General features: G+C 41.6%; 1 protein-coding gene across 2 annotated transcripts in view; it reads right to left on the reverse strand.

Moving 5' to 3' along the window:
* The window catches only part of LOC134676164 (unextended protein), a 304,119-nt gene that overhangs the window by 17,345 nt on the left and 269,298 nt on the right, over nucleotides 1–17,476 (reverse strand). The gene's annotated exons all lie outside the window — the stretch shown is intronic.

Below are 17,476 nucleotides of genomic sequence, written 5' to 3' on the forward strand. Positions count from 1 at the left end.
TCTAGAAACGATATGGATTAGATGTGTCAGTGTTAAAAGTGACGCTATAGTATGAAGAAACGTCACATTTGACACTGACATGTCTAATTCATATCGTTTCTAAACTGCAAAACGTAATTCAAGACCAAAAAAAGTGAGACAATGTTGCCATTGCAATAATTTGTTTCTAAAATTGTAAATTCCTTTTGATAAATAATCACGCTAAGATAATTTATTCATTAGTAATTTTACTCCTACTAATTATAAAAGTACCTACCTAATTATATAAATACAAGACGCGCTAGTAAAAAAGTGGCAACATTTCTTACTTTTTTTTGGTTTCGAATTACGTTTTGCAGTATAGATCTATTAATAGACGTATCTTAAAGTTCGAATTGGGCCGTTTACCACGGTGCGGTACGGCCCCTAAGATAACGTTCGTTTGTATATAATTTCAATTAAATATTTAAGCTGGTCTCATGAAATCTTGTTCTTTAACTTCGCACGATTGCGTTGCGAGTAAGCTGCTATTTATAAAATAAAATAAAAATAACACGTTTGATCTGTTTGGGTTAGGGTCTCCCCTGATATATCGACGCGCATTCGGCAAAAGCCGATAGGAAAAAGCTTTATGTCCACGCAATAAGAGCGAAAAAGTCGTCGTTCGGCTCGGCTCGCATCGGCCGGCGCCTGCCGACGCGTCGACGGCTTTTTCGCTCTTATTGCGTGGACATAAAGCTTTTTCCTATCGGCTTTTGCCGAATGCGCGTCGATATATCAGGGGAGACCCTTAGCGTTCATAAATATAACACTTTAAAATCTCGCGTTTTGTACACATATTTAATTACACAAACGGGTCTATCATTATTTCATTGTTTTTACCTTAAATTCCAACGTTTCAACTGAGTTGCACCAGCTGTGGTCACGGGAAGACGGGAAGGTGTGTGTGTTTAAGTTTAGTTCTCGAGATATGTATTTAGCAATGTGACAGACGGACGGACAAAGTCGCACCATAAGGGTACCTTTTCGGTACGGAACCCTAAAAAGGAATTCTTAATTTCTTTAGTTTAGCCACAAACCGCAACAGAGCTATTTTCGCATTTTCGATACCTCTTAATTGTGGAGAACGTTATTTGAGCACGTTCGTCATAACCTAATAAAAATCTGGCACACAGCTGGTCAAACATCGCATTTTAAATATCTATAAAATCCCAGCTTTAATCCAAGATTGATATGATATAATATGACGTCATTAGATAAACTATATAAAAATACATTACGATATCGTCTGGCGCACAGACAAAACATCCTCCAGACTGAGCATAGTCGCGCTACCCCCTCTGCCACGCATACGGTAATTTAGTCCATGTTCGAGTCGAAAGTGTCTTTGTGTGACGTCCGTGTCTTTGAACGGACCAATCACGGCACGGGACTTCGCTCACCTCGTCCCACGCACCCCCGCATTTCTGGCAACATCGGTTGCATGAAATAATTGCTCTAAACTCGGTCTAGAGGATTCCTAGTCTATGGTCTGGCGATATGCCAGACAGGCCGGCCTCTGCACCATAGTGAATATTAACTGGCGATTATAAACCTTACGGTAAAGACATAAGGGTCACCGATGGACATGGACAAGTTAAGGTTGGTATTAGTTTTATTGACATGTGGCATGCAGACAGTGATGGACGTCAATATTGAAGTTGAGACGTTGTTTACTACCAAAAAGAATTCATTGTGATAGAGAGGTAGAGTCAAAAGAAAAGTCTGCAGCGGATTTGATAGCCCACGCAGTGCAAGTATTATTTTAAACGTCAAACTTCTATGAAATTATGATTTATAAATAACACTGACACTGCGAGGACTATCAAAATCGCTGCAGACTTTTCGTGCATTAACTCTAAAGGGGCCCACTGATTAACAGGCCGCCGGACGATATCTGCCTGTCAGTTAGAACAAAATTTTGACAATTCCGTACAACTGACCGGCCGATACCGTCCGGCGGACTGTTAGTCAGTGGTCGGCTTAAAGTCTAACAAAAAAACTTGCCCCTTAGCTTGACATCAAAAACAGTCTATACCTAAGGCCCCCCCCACATCTGGCGTCTTTCGAGCGTCGGCGTCTGTCGGCGTCGGTCCAGAGCTATGGAAAATGACGTCGCTGCGCAGTTGCGTCGACGCTGCGTCGACGTTGCGTCGACCTCGGCCATAGAATTGTAGACGCCGACGCTCGAAAGACGCCAGATGTGGGGGGGCCCTAAATAACACGATTCAAATATTCTGTGTCAATAGAGAGTTTACTGCAATGTTCTGCCGCCAGAGTGCAGCCCTAAGTGTATGTCGTAAACCATAGAGTAACTCATCTAGGTCTTAAACATTTTTTTGACAAGTTTTCATCGATCAAGGCGGTTTGTTTGCAGGTGGCTTACCGGGGAAATTTCGTTGTTTGCCTCTCTATATCGATCGAATAAGAAATAATGATAGAGACGCAGAAACCGTACTTTCGATTTTCGTATTTCGCGGTAGGCCCTGTGACTGTGCTAGTGACGCCCTCTACGCAGAGTATTGCGTAATATTCCCTATTGTTTAAACGCGAAATGAATCGAAAATAATTTGAAGTGGACTGTATGATTTTTACATTAAGACGAAAACTTTCTTTTGCTATTAAATATTTAAGTATATCTGTTAGACCTTCATGGTTTACTTAGATATCGATGACTAGAGGAATGTCACATTTGAGTTTAGTTGACTTATTGATTTAGCTATCAAATAAAGCACGTATATATTTCTATATTATTATTTAATGTAATTAGAGATACAACAGAATGGCGACGAGTTATGATCGAATAAAATAAAAATACAATAATTCCACGCGAAGTTATATCCGCGGTACCTCAAACTACAGCTAGTTGACTAATTCCTTTACAATGGAAAAGCTAGCAGAAGTGCTCGCCGAGATGATGGAAACCATGAAAGGTATGCAAAGCCAACAAATAATTTTGCAAAACGCATTGCTTAACCAAAGCGCAAATACAAAACCAGTAAGCGGAATTACACTCCAACCTTACGATGAATTACACGAAACATTCGATAGTTATTTACAACGGCTACAAAATTACATTACTCTTAAAGGCGTTACGGATGCAAATATAAAGTTACAAATTTTCTTAAACTGCATCGGGCCGAAATACTACCAATTGTTGAAAAATATAACAGCGCCGAATACACCTGAATCAAAGTCTTACGACGATCTAGTAAAGATATTGAAAAATCAAATTGCACCCGAACCCGGTGAAGTAGCACAACAACACAAGTTTTGCCTGAGATTACAGCATGAAGGTGAAAGTATTGCCAATTATGTAGCCGGACTCAAAGAAATAGGAGGTAAATGCAATTTCATCTGCCACAATTGCAACAAAACAACATTTGACACACACCTACGTGTCCAATTCATACGCGGACTACGAAGCTCTGAAATTAAAGAAAAACTGCTACAAGAATCTCCTGATACAAAGTTTGATGACATAATCAAGATTGCCTTGGCTATAGAAACATCCAAATCTGAAACGAAAGAAATGGGACAAGAAATAGAGCCTAACATAAACAAAATATCAATAAAGAATAGATACAGAAACAGTACATACAATGGTAATACAAGTACATACAATGAAAACAGAAATACATATAAAAGAGATGCGAATACACAAAATGAAAATAAAAATACATACAACGGAAATAATAATACGAAGGATAACATCACTTGCTTCCGATGCGGAAAAGAAAACCACAAAGCTAATCAATGTAAACTGAGAAATAAATTATACTGCAAGAAATGTTACACCAAGGGACATGTACAGTCAGTCTGTTTCCAAGAACAAAAACAACTTCATATGGATAGTGACCTATCATACTACGAAAGTGAAGAAGAAATATACGAAATAAAGAAAATACATAATAACTCATCTACAGACAAATTCAACATTACACTTCAGATAAATGGAAAAATGCACACTATTGAAATGGATACGGGAGCTGCAGTTACTACATGCTCTAAAGAATACTTTGAAAAGAATTTTAAAAACGTGAAACTACAAAATACACATATAAAGCTACGTGCATACAACAAACAAATAATGGAACCTATTGGAATATGCAAAGTCAAAATCCTATACAAAAATAAAGAGATTGTTGGAAGAATATTCGTAATCAATGATGACGTAGACACAGTCGTTGGAAGAGAATGGTTGAGAGCGTTAAATATAGACTTTGACATAAAAACAATTACGGAAGAAGATGTTACAGAGAAAGAATTTAAAGATAAACTGAACAAATTATTACAAGATCATGAAGAGCTATTTTCGGAAAAAGTGGGAGAAATTAAAAACTTTAAAGTTGCGTTTAAGTTAAAAGATGGTACTATACCTATATTTCTGAAGCCACGTCCAGTACCATTTGCTCTTAAAGACAAGGTTGAAGCCGAAATAGACCGATTAGAAGAAAAAGGAATTCAGAAGAGGTGATAGAGTTCAAATAAGAATGTACGACGACAACAAGTGGAAATTTGGAACAATTACGGAAAGAAAAGGGAAACTTCACTACGAAGTCGAAGTAGAAGGAAAATTACATCAGAGACATACAGATCAAATTAAAAAGACGTCATGTAGCGGTGATGTTCCATACGTCTATTTACCCAGGCCAAGTTCACCTATCACAGAGCCTACACCAAGTCAACCGTATGTGGAAACAACTGCACCCCCAGAACGGGTTAATGATGCACAGAATGTACCGAGCCCAAGTACTAGGCAAAGCGGTGTGTCTGACGTAGGAACCTTACCTATACCCATGGATGTAGCACCAGAACCTCCAACCCTAGATGAGACACAGGCAACTACATTGCCAGATACGGTTGAGAACTCTACAGAGCCCGTGCTACGCCGGAGTACAAGAAATAGAAAAGCACCAACACGTCTCAATCTCTAACCTGACTTTGAATCTATTAACGAGGGAGAGTGTTAGACCTTCATGGTTTACTTAGATATCGATGACTAGAGGAATGTCACATTTGAGTTTAGTTGACTTATTGATTTAGCTATCAAATAAAGCACGTATATATTTCTATATTATTATTTAATGTAATTAGAGATACAACAATATCGAATTCACGAGAAATAACAACTTAGAGCAGTGCACAATCACATACCTTTACGTTGATGATGGTGAAGGTTCGCGCAGGTTCAGGCTCGCTCCCAGAGGATTCCAAGGTGTTGGACGTGCGAGCTCGGCTTACCGTTACCCTAACCTGGAATACCTCTCTGCAAGGCCTGCCACTCATCCACGCGCACAATGTAATTGGCACTTCTCTAAATTAGTCCGAAAGCACAGAATCTGACCGAAAGTTGGCTTTACAATAATTCTTTCACAATTTTAATTCGGAGCAACGTACTTCTAGTTGGCCGATAAGAAGGTTAATGGCTGCCGGAAACGGCTAGTGTTGTATGTAACTAACCCTACCGGAAGTTAAAGGCTAATAGAGATGTCACCTAAAATCGATATTCAAACGAAAGTTGAACATTCCGCTCACCTAAATATGCAATATTTACGCTGTAAGTAACATTAGAATCCGACAAAATACTTAAAACTAACATACTATGCTAAGTGGTGATATTTACTAGTTTAGGTGATTAGTTCAAAATTGGTAAAGGGCACAGCTTCACGACTGGGCGTTTATACTGTCCAGTGGCTGTGCGGATGGTGGCGACACGACAAATCCCGTCGTTACCGGGATGCAGTTGTACGATGCGGCCTAAGGCCCAATTGAGTGGACTACATTGCTCGTTAGCAATGACGACAAGATCCCCGACTTTTACGTCAGGTTGTTTATTAAACCATTTATGGCGTTGTTGTAAGGTGTGTAAGTATTCTAAGTGCCACTTACGCCAAAAATCCTGATGGATTTTTTGGAGTAATTTCCACCTTTGGAGCGGACCTATTTTAACATCAGTCAGATTGCTTTCTGGCAATATCGTGAGGGGCTCCAATGTGAGGAAGTGACCAGGGGTCAACACCGATAGGTCATTAGGGTCCGAACTGACTGGGGACAGAGGCCTCGAGTTCAGCATAGATTCAAGTTGAGTCAATACCGTGTAAAATTCCTCATATGTCAGACGTTGTAAGCCTATTACACGCGACAGATGAGTTTTCACCGATTTTACTCCAGCTTCGGTTAAGCCAGAAAAATGTGGACTACCAGGCGGGTTGAACACAAATTCTATTTGTTCCCTTTGGGAAGCTTCAGCCATTAAATCCTTAAGCAGGTTGCAGGCACCTACAAAATTTCTGCCTTGGTCCGATATGATTCTTGAGCAGCGACCTCGTCGCGAGATAAACCGGCGCAGAGCTGCCAAGTAGGCCTCTGATGTGAGCTCAGAGACGAGTTCAGAATGAACTGCCTTAGTGGCAGTACACACGAAAACACAAATATATGCCTTGTACGATTTGCTGCCTCTTGCCCTACCTAACGAAATAGTGAAAGGTCCAGCATAATCTACTGCGGTAGACGAAAAGGGTTTCAACTGGCTTATACGAAATGACGGTAGGTCTCCCATGAGAGGCGGTGGGGCCATTTGCGGGCGCACACGAAAGCATCTGAGGCATGACGAGACAACAGAATGAATTGCGCGCTTGGGCGAAAGAATCCAAAAATCCTGAGCAATGAGGTTGTGCAGGGTTTGTAAACCCGGATGGGAAAACCTGCGGTGATATTCCTCGATCACCAACGCCGTGAGCCGATGTTCACGAGGCAACAACATGGGGTGCTTCCTTTCATAGTCGAGCGTGTGGTTATGGGTTAACCGTCCGCCCACCCTCAACAAACCCTCTTCGTCAATGAACGGGTTCAATTTCCGAAGAGGCTTATGAAGTGAGTTAGTTGAACCCTTTTTGATGAGACGAATTTCAGTCGAAAAGACATGCTCCTGGACGTGCCTTACGAGAAATCGTATCACCGAATTGGTTTCACACGTCGACAAGGTCTGTGTCGAGGTTCTCGCTGCGGGATTCTTCAAATTATGAAGATAACGAAAACAATATGCTAATATATTAACGATACGACGAAATGACGAATATTTCAACAAAAGTTGATCGACATAATCCGAATTTATGGCACTAAACAGTGTCAAAACCTTTTCCTCTTCGAATGCGGATCCGTCACTTTGGGTGAGGTGCCTTGGCCAATCCTTTTCAGGACGCGACAACCATGCAGGTCCCGCCCACCATGACTTACACTGCACTAAATCAGCGGGAAGTAATCCACGGGATCCGTGATCCGCTGGGTTATCACCAGTGGAGACATGGTGCCAGCAATCAGGAGCAATTTGCTCTTGAATCGCTGCAGTCCTGTTAGCAACGAATGTTTTCCAACGAGACGGACATGATCGAATCCATGTCAAGACCACGGTTGAGTCTGACCTGGCATATGTTTTAGCGTCATAATGGAAGTCCTTTAACGCATGACGAACTGACGCTACGAGATCCGCCAACAACACTGCCGCCAACAGCTCCAATCGAGGAATGGACAGCCGACGGAGTGGGGAGACTTTGCTTTTTGCACAACAGAGACGAACAATAATTTCTTCGTCATCATTAACCGTGCGACAAAAAACTATTGCGCAATATCCTCGCTCCGAGGCGTCACAAAAGCCATGAATTTGAATGTCATGAGACAAAACCATTCGACGAGGGATGGAGAGTGAACTCAAACACGACAACTGAGATTTTAATTTGAGCCACTCCTCAGCGATAGGTGCGGGAACATCCTCATCCCAGTGGAGCCCGGAAGACCACAAGAGCAGCATCAAATATTTCGCAAGAAAGACCACTGGCGAAAGGAAACCTAAAGGATCAAAGATCCGAGCGATCTCTGAAAGAATCGACCGTTTAGTGCAACGACACTCTACGTTAGAAGTTTTAAACGAAAATGTGTCAGATTTAGGTTGCCACAGCAACCCTAGAATCTTTAGGGATACGTCATGAACGTCCTCGAAATTTCGAAAATGTTCCGAGTATAAATCGGAATCCGACAAATCTGCAAGGAAACCCTGATCGTTGGACGTCCATTTCCTTAAATGCAAACGAGCAGAAGACAAGATTTTTACTAGCTCGTCACGAATGAGTATCGCATTTTCTACCGAATCTGCGCCTGACACGATGTCATCAACATAAGTATCCCTGTTGAGAACTGCAGCACCCAGAGGAGCTGTATCGTTAAACTCCTGCGCCAGCTTCGAAATACACCACAGTGCTTGGTAGGGCGCGCATGACACGCCGTAAGTGACTGTAAGCAAGCGAAAGTCCTTAACAGGCTCCGAGGGAGATGGCCGCCAAAGTATGCGTTGATAACCGCAATCTTGTTTATCGACCAGAAACTGGCGGTACATCTGTTTAATGTCCCCAGTGAAAACGACAACGTGCCATCGAAACCGAATTAATAAATCGAAAATATTCTTTTGCAACTTTGGGCCTGGCAAAAGAGTGTCATTCAGGGACTTTCCGCGGCTATCCTTGGCACTTCCGTCGTACACCGTCCTCAACGGGGTAGAAACCGAATCGGGGCGTAAAATTCCGTGGTGGGGTATGTAATAAAAGGGGCCTTCACACGACGAAGGGGCCCTGACCTCCTCCATATGACCACTATCCAAATAGTCATTCATAAAGTTGACATACGCTGTCCGAAAATCAGAGTTAATATTAAACTTCTTTTCCAAATGTAGAAGTCGCTTAAGTGCGATTTCCCGAGAATTAGAAAACCGGGGGCGATCCTGAAGGCTATCGAAAGTTAATGGGACCACCATTCTTCCTTCAGGACTCCGACAATATTTCGCACCCATAAGGTTTTCACACGACAAGTCATCTTTTGCCAAAGTAACAGAGTTTGGGCGAACGACATTTTCTATTTCCCAAAACTTCTTGATACTGTTGTCCAAAGACACCGACGAAACCAGAAGACACTCCTTGGAATTTCTCAAAGAGCTGTCATCAAATCGACACGATAAATTATTTTTAGGTGATACAGTATTAGGACTTACGACATTTTTTATGTCCCAAGACTGGTCCCTATTCTCCCTTATAGAGAGCGACGAAACGAGATAACAATCCTTGCTTATTTCAGAAGGATTGTTGCGAGAACGACAACGAGAATGCTCCATATCAATACCACAGTCGCCCATCACTAGCCAACCAAAGACAGAGTTAACCCCAGCCGGTTGACCCTCCTCACCCTTCACTAATCCAGGTAGAAGGGATGAGACCATCAGACCCACATTGATCAAAATATCAATGGGTCCTGGTTGGTAATATTGAGGATCAGCTAGGTCCAGATCCTTTAGATGAGTCCATGCCGAGGTATCCAGGTGATCATATGGCATATATCGGAACAAATATTTCATAGCACGAAGGCTTCGAACGAAAACTTATTATTTCCTTTTGAAGGGAATAATTCACACACAACAGACCCACGTGGGGCTGTTGATATGCTTTCAATTCCATTGACAGATCGGTTACACTTACCTATCGATAACCCAAGGCGGTCTGCACAGCGCTTGGTTATGAAGTTACATGCCGAAGCACAATCAAAAAGAATCCGAACAGGCACCAACTGTCCCGTGCAATCCCTCATGCGAGCAACGGCAGTAGAGAAAACTACTGGAGTGTCATTAGTATACACCGATAATGTTGTCAACGGCGATGTGGACTTTGACCCTTGACCACCTTCATCAACTTTTTCAAAGTGAAGTAACGAGTTGTGACGATTACTACATTTATCACAGCGAGCAGTTGACTTACAATGCTTCATACTATGGGATGGCTTTAGGCACACAATACAAAGTTTATTCTCTTTCACCTTGGAAAATCTGTCATTTGGCTTTAATTCTAAAAAATTGGGACATTTTTCCAGCTCATGGCTAGCAACCGCACACACCGGACAAGTTAAAACAGGTGCTGAGGGCACAAGAAGTGAGGATTTATTTTTACTTTTATTACCACTTGGCAATGCCCTAGCGTCCGCCACCTCTAAGGCACGGATCTGTTTATCAACAAATTCTTGCAAAATCTCAATACGAGGGATCTCATTTGAGTTAAACTCAAGTAAAAAAGCCTCCCGTGTTGACTTATCTAATTTTCCCCATAATAAATGAAAGAGCATAAAGTTTTTGTCTGGTAAACCAAATCTGTCTAATACTTGCAATGTTTCTTTAAATATACGATTTACTTTTTCTAATTCAACTGCAGATTTTGATTTAACCTGATCACAATGCAACATTTTCTCATAGTAACCGAAAGCTATTTGTCGTTTCCTGTCATAAAAATCATTCAGCGCATTGTAAGCGTCAGTGTAACTTTCATCCGAAATTGGGTAGTTCTTAATTAAATCGAATGCCTTACCTTGACACGATGTCAAAAGGTAATGCAGCTTTTCAATATTCGAAATGTTTCGTTTATGAATTAATGAATCAAACAATTCTTTAAACGACAACCAATTATGTAATTGACCATCAAACGGTTTTATAACAATTTTAGGTAACTTGGCCGAATTGTTTTCACTTTTGAATAATTTCTGATCGCTTTCATCGCATACTTTTATGGCAGGAACCAGTTTCCGTAACCTAGTTAAAACTGACTTTACCTTTTGTTCGAAATCGACAGTAACCGAAAACTCCGCATCCATGTCTTTCGTTTTAAGCATAATTGCCTTTTGAGCGCGATGAAAATCTTTAATTAAAGGAGTTAAATCTCCTTCAACATAACCTTCCAAATTCACAGAATCATGGAGCAGTTCTAACCGCATGACCGCGTAACCCCGCTCGACCATGTCCATGTCAACATCTCTATCGTTTGTATCACTTTCCGAAACCATTTTTCACGCAATAACCACTGTTTTTATCGAAAAAACAACGAACGAAAACTACGAAAAGCAAAAACAATATTATTGTCGCGAAAGTTGACAGTTGACACAAGTGACAGTGACAGTTAACCGAATTGTTGCCACAGCACGAAACATAGACTAAGATATGACCGAATGGAATGAGCGGAATGATCTGTTACAATGTTGCCAACTAAAATCTACTAATTTCTACTACTAAAAGCCACACTTCCTGTCAGCCATTAACCGAACTGAGAAAATAAAAGTTTACCCACAAGTTTATTACGAAAATATTACGACACGACAAATATGATATTTTAATGCAAAAATAGGTAACTTTTCAATTAATCCGGCCGAAGGAACAATGTTTAAACGCGAAATGAATCGAAAATAATTTGAAGTGGACTGTATGATTTTTACATTAAGATGAAAACTTTCTTTTGCTATTAAATATTTAAGTATATCGAATTCACGAGAAATAACAACTTAGAGCAGTGCACAATCACATACCTTTACGTTGATGATGGTGAAGGTTCGCGCAGGTTCAGGCTCGCTCCCAGAGGATTCCAAGGTGTTGGACGTGCGAGCTCGGCTTACCGTTACCCTAACCTGGAATACCTCTCTGCAAGGCCTGCCACTCATCCACGCGCACAATGTAATTGGCACTTCTCTAAATTAGTCCGAAAGCACAGAATCTGACCGAAAGTTGGCTTTACAATAATTCTTTCACAATTTTAATTCGGAGCAACGTACTTCTAGTTGGCCGATAAGAAGGTTTTTTTTTTTTTTTTTTTCTTCTTTCTGGCTTACTCCCTGCAATTTTGCACAGGGTGAATTTGCCAATGTCGGTGTTGACTTTCACACGTGAGGAGAATGTTCGGTATAATAATTTTGCATTTTTGGGAGGATGTAGTTGGGGAAACCTAAAAACAAATAATTGTTAAAACATCTCAGACAAACACATGACGAATACAACGATTAGCAAAAAAGCGGGAAGCGGATGACAGAACGTTAGTAGTGCCAACATGAAGGAAGTGGAAGAGAAGAAAACGATATACATAATATATGTAGATAGAAATAGAGAGTATAGAATAAGACGAGTATAGATTGACATAAATTATACGCATTAAATTAGAAAAGATAAGACAATATTTAGAGTTTTATGTTATTTGTTTGTAAATATTTAATTAGAATAGAAGTTAGCTTAGTATCCATGTGGCAAAGAAGCGAGCTAAAGCATATAGGTCGTGGAACATTATCGGGTAATACATCGTACAGCGAGTAGCTACATTTTGTACAAGCAAAGAAGATGTGGTCCAAGTTGCCCTCATCCAACCCACATTCACACAATGAGTTCGCACGGACACCAATCATAGCCAGAAATAACGGGGTACATACTTTGCCTAAGCGTAAACGGCAAATGGTGGATATTACCCACTTCGGAGAAGTACGGAATCGATAGAACCACGGTTTTCGAGTAATTCGAGGTTGAACACAGCCATAATGTTTACCAGTCTCCAATCTAGAGATATCCCATTGCCTCTGCCATGTATTAAACATATCAGATAGCGCACAACTCATCAGGTCAGTACTGTAAATTTCCTGTTTTAGTGAACCAATCTCAATCGCCCGTTTTGCCCATATATCAGCCATCTCATTGCCTCTAATACCACAGTGGCTTGGAACCCATCCCAGAACAATATGCAGGCCCCTCGATTCACACCTACGAAGCACAGCTTTAATTTCAAGAATCAATGGAAATTTGGCTTTAAATTTTAATTGATTGCCTACTATTGCCTGCAGGCAACTCCTACTGTCAGAGAAGATAATTGTTTTTTTAATGTTATGTGTGTCTGCATATTTGACAGCCTCAAGAATAGCAACTGCCTCACCTGTGAAAATGGACGCTTGAGGAGGACATTTAAATGGAAGGACGATATTGTACCGTGGAATCCACACTGCTGCTCCCACACATCTTGCAGGATCCACCTTAGAAGCGTCAGTAAAAACCGGTAAGTAATCTTGCCATTTATCTAAAAATTTATTAAATTTGTTATTTGCTCCTGGATCATCTTTGAAAATTCCTATGTCTAATATGACCTTTGGTGAGTGTGTTAGGGTCTCAAACGCCACTTCAAATAATGGGTTAGCACCTGATTGATATAAACTGGGGCGGATATTAATTAATTTTGAAAAAGAAATTACTATTCTGGGAAAGGCTTTATATGTCCAATATCTGCTTTCAGTGACCTCCAGTGCCAGCGCCTGCAAGCGCGGGAGCAGCAAGTGGTTGCTGTAAGAGCTGGCTTTAATCAAGAACCTGTCGGCGAGGTATTGTCTGCGTAGAGCCAACGGCGGTTCAACACCTTCCACCTGCATGCCATTTTTGGGAGAGGGAAGCATAGCACCTAGTATAATCCTTAAACATTTCGCCTGTATAAGATCTAATTTATCTAGACCATCCTTATTGCAGGGTTCCATTAAAAATGACCCATAGTCTATATGGCTACGTATGATGGCATTGTATAGTAGCTTCTGGCAATAAGGATGGGAGCCCCACCAGACACCTGACAATGCTCGAAGAATATTAATATTTTTCTCACATTTACCCAGTACATATTTGTGGTGCGAGGTGCCAGACATTTTATGATCTAAAATAACACCTAGAAATTTTACTGACTCTGTATTTGGAATCATCACACCACCATAACGGACATCTGCGTCAGGCATGGTCCTTCTGCGACTGAAAGTCACTACACAGCTTTTTGTTGGCGATAGGGTCAAACCATGTTCATCAAGCCAATCCTTGAGGTAACCCAAAGCTGTATTCAGACTAGCAGTGGCTTTGTCCATTGATTTTGCTGAGGTGTATAAGACTAGGTCATCAGCATACTGCAAGATATTACAGAAGGATAGGACAGATTGCTCCAAGTCGTAGGTGTAGATACTGTAAAGCAGGGGGCTGAGTACCGATCCTTGCGGTAGACCACGCCACAAAGTTCGAGGTGGGTAATAGGAATTACCATTCCTAATTTTAATTGACCTACCCATGAACAATTTGGTGACAATATGTACAATCTTCGCGGGAATGCTCAGATGTAGCATTTTTGCCCTGAGCACCGGAAGAAGGACATTGTCGTAGGCCGCAGAGATATCTAGAAAACATCCCAGCAGATATTCGTTTTTTGAAAGGGTTAGTCGGATATCAGTTGCTAAGATATTTAAGCTGTCCATTGTACTACGACCCTTTCGGAAGCCAAACTGCGTGTCAGCTAGAATACCCTTGTTTTCCACAAACCATTCCAATCTATTTTTAACCAGATGCTCTAATATCTTTCCCATTGTCGCGGAAAGAGCAATCGGGCGATATGAGCTAGCTTCGTCTGGGTTTTTAGACGGTTTTAGGATTGGGATAATAACTTGGGTCTTCCAGTCAACTGGGATCTCTCCCGTGTCAAAAGCATGGTTTAGAATACCGAGCAGATAGTCCTGTGAAGATGAATTGAGCTTAGACAGGAAACAGTATGGTATGCCATCCTCTCCAGGTGTAGTATTTCTCAATCCACTAAGCACTAGACTGAGTTCTGAATATGAGAAAGGCATGTCCAGTGAGCTCAAGGTGCCTGACAGCGGGGGAAGTAACAAGCAGGATGCTTCAGGGACAGTTGACGGGGCAAGTCTATCCGCAAAGTCGGCCAGCCAAGGAGCATCTGTGGTGGGCATAGACTCTGGATGAAATGAACCCCTGAACCTCTTTATGTTCCGCCATACAAGTGATGGAGGGGTTCTAGGAGATAAGCTCTCACAGAATCCCTTCCATCCCCTCTTTTTAGCTTTTGCTAGGAAGCGCTTTGTACGTGCCGAGATTTTTTTTAAAGAAATGTAATCATCTAAATTTCCGGAATTGTTAAAAGTTTTTTCAGCGGCATCTCTTTCCTTAACGGCTGCCGTACAGTCTGCGTTCCACCACGGGGGTGAAGGGATTTTAAGTCTAGCAGGTTTCTTTTTTGGTATAAATTTATCGGCGGACTCTATTAACACATTTTTAAATTTTAAATATTTTTCATCTTGACCCATTTCGCTCGTGTCCCACTCTTTCATACTTTCCTCTACAAATAATGCGTAATTGGGCCAGTCTGCTGATTGAATTTTGTGTTTTAAAAGAGGTTCAGGGGACGGAATTGGAAGAATAGAAGAAGGCTTCGTGATAATAATTGGGAAATGGTCACTGCCGAACGACTGGCGTAATACCCTCCAGGATAATACAGAAGACAAACTAGGAGAACACACAGATAGATCGAGGACTGACTGGGGGTTCTGTCCTGGGTATACCCGATGCGTGGGAGTACCGTCATTAATAACTCCCACATTGATTTCATCGAATAAATCTAACAGGGCTGATGAAAATGCATCCGAATGGTATGACCCCCATGACATATTGTGACAATTGAAGTCCCCTAAAATCATAAGAGGAGGTGGAACCGATTTGAGAATAGATTTTAATTCATATATATCAACTACTTCAGGATGGGGAATGTATATAGAAATGAAATTAATGCCTATAACCTTGGCAGCTACGGCATTAATCCCATCCGAATGAGGGGGAATAGAGATTTGGGCGAAAGGGTAACTGCGTTTGATGAACAACGCACATCCGGCGCGTCCATCATTGCGGTCTTCCCGGAGACATGAGAAGCCCGGCACTCTGAAAAAGGAGCCGGGGCGTAACCACGTCTCCGAAATGGCCGCAACAGTCACAGCATGATTGTTGATGAGCTGAATAAGGTCAGGTTTCTTTGGTATAATGCTTCGACTATTCCACTGAAGAAATGTGACCGGGGGGGCCATTATGGAATGTAAGTCTTTCCGCGAGTGTGATCATTAAGGGTGCAACGTCGTCTGGTAGGCAATCGCTCCACTTAGCGATTATGTTTGTCAAGAATTTTAGACAGAGCTCCATTAGGTCTTCATTAGGAGTGATTCTATTGTAAGCAGAAGAATCTTTCAGAGCTTGGCCATTGGGCAGTTGAGGTGGGGGAGTTCGGACAATATTGTTGTGAGCTACTCTATCATAACCGGGGGAGAGGGAGACCCTCGTCCGGGGCGCTCGATATACGGTCTTACGATATGAAGTGGTGGGCGGAGGGGTTGGCATGAAAGTATCAGGGTGGCATGGGGATTGGGAAGATCGTGAAGAGTCTGTAACCGGCTCAAACATGACTCTTGCTACATCTGAATATGGCCTGCGAACCGCTGAGAACTGTGCTGCTGCTTCTGCGTATGAGATATTCTGTTCAGACATGGCAAGTTTAATGGCCTTTTGTCGACCATATTCATTGCATACTTTTTCTGTAGCAAAGTGTCTGCCGGAACAAAATATACATGTCACATGTTCTGGAGCTACATTGCATCCATCACCGGGGTGTTTTTGTGCACACTTATAGCATCTGGCATCAGACCGGCACTGTGTTTGAATATGTCCGAACCTAAGGCACTTCCTACATTGAATAATTGGCAGTTGATACACTTCTACAACTAGTGAGGTGTAGTATGCGAAGATTTTTGATGGTAAAGATTGCCCTTCAAAAGTAACCACCACTGACTGGGTTGGTACCCAGGATGAGGAGCCATCATCTTTTGTCACCCTTCGTTGCAGTCGTCGAGCCTTAAGGATTTTTCCTTTACCTTCTTTGAGGTTTGTGCCGTTGACTAACTCCTCCATCGACCAATCCGAAGGAACTCCTCGCACAACTCCCATACGCGACACATGGTATGAAGGAATATCAGCTATAAACTTATGTTTGTCTAGTAGCGGGTGTTTTAGGAAACTATTTGCATCAGCTGCTGTGGAGAAAGTTACTGCTACTCTGTTGCGACCTACTGATTTAATACCACCTTCTTTCTGGATATTATGAACATTTGCTTGAGTAAGCAAAAGGCCTACATTGATGGGTTTTAGAGAGGCATTGGAAGATGGTGCAGACTCTCTAGAGACATGAACTATAAATGGTCCATCATCTTCGGCATTATACTCTCGGTGTTTGCTGTCTAGACTGGGGTGTTTGTATAAATGTGGGTTGAACTCATCTGAATTATTTTTGTTTAAATCAACTGTATTAATTTGACTTGTCTCTGCTGGATCATTTTTGTTTAACTCAACCACAATACTGTTGTTCGACTCCACTGTATTAATTGTATTACCCGATTGATTGCCGGCCTCTGACGGGTCGATTACAATTTTTTTAGGAGAAGGCTCCAGCTTGGTCGGTGACAAATCCAAGTTACGTTTACGTGAGACTGTCTCCCAGTTCATGTCATTATCCGCCTCGTCTGGAGGCTTCTCCTTCTCGTTACCATCCATCTAAACGCCTATAGGATTAACCTACAGTATTATATTTAAATATACCAGCACCTGATTAGTAAACAAGGAAAGTTGTTTTATTTAAGGAAATATAACCTAAAAACGAACCACTCACTCAACGCGCTACTCCTCAATCCGATAAGAAGGTTAATGGCTGCCGGAAACGGCTAGTGTTGTATGTAACTAACCCTACCGGAAGTTAAAGGCTAATAGAGATGTCAC

This window comes from Cydia fagiglandana, chromosome 24 (genome assembly GCF_963556715.1).
Source record: "Cydia fagiglandana chromosome 24, ilCydFagi1.1, whole genome shotgun sequence".
NCBI classification, from domain to species: domain Eukaryota; kingdom Metazoa; phylum Arthropoda; class Insecta; order Lepidoptera; family Tortricidae; genus Cydia; species Cydia fagiglandana.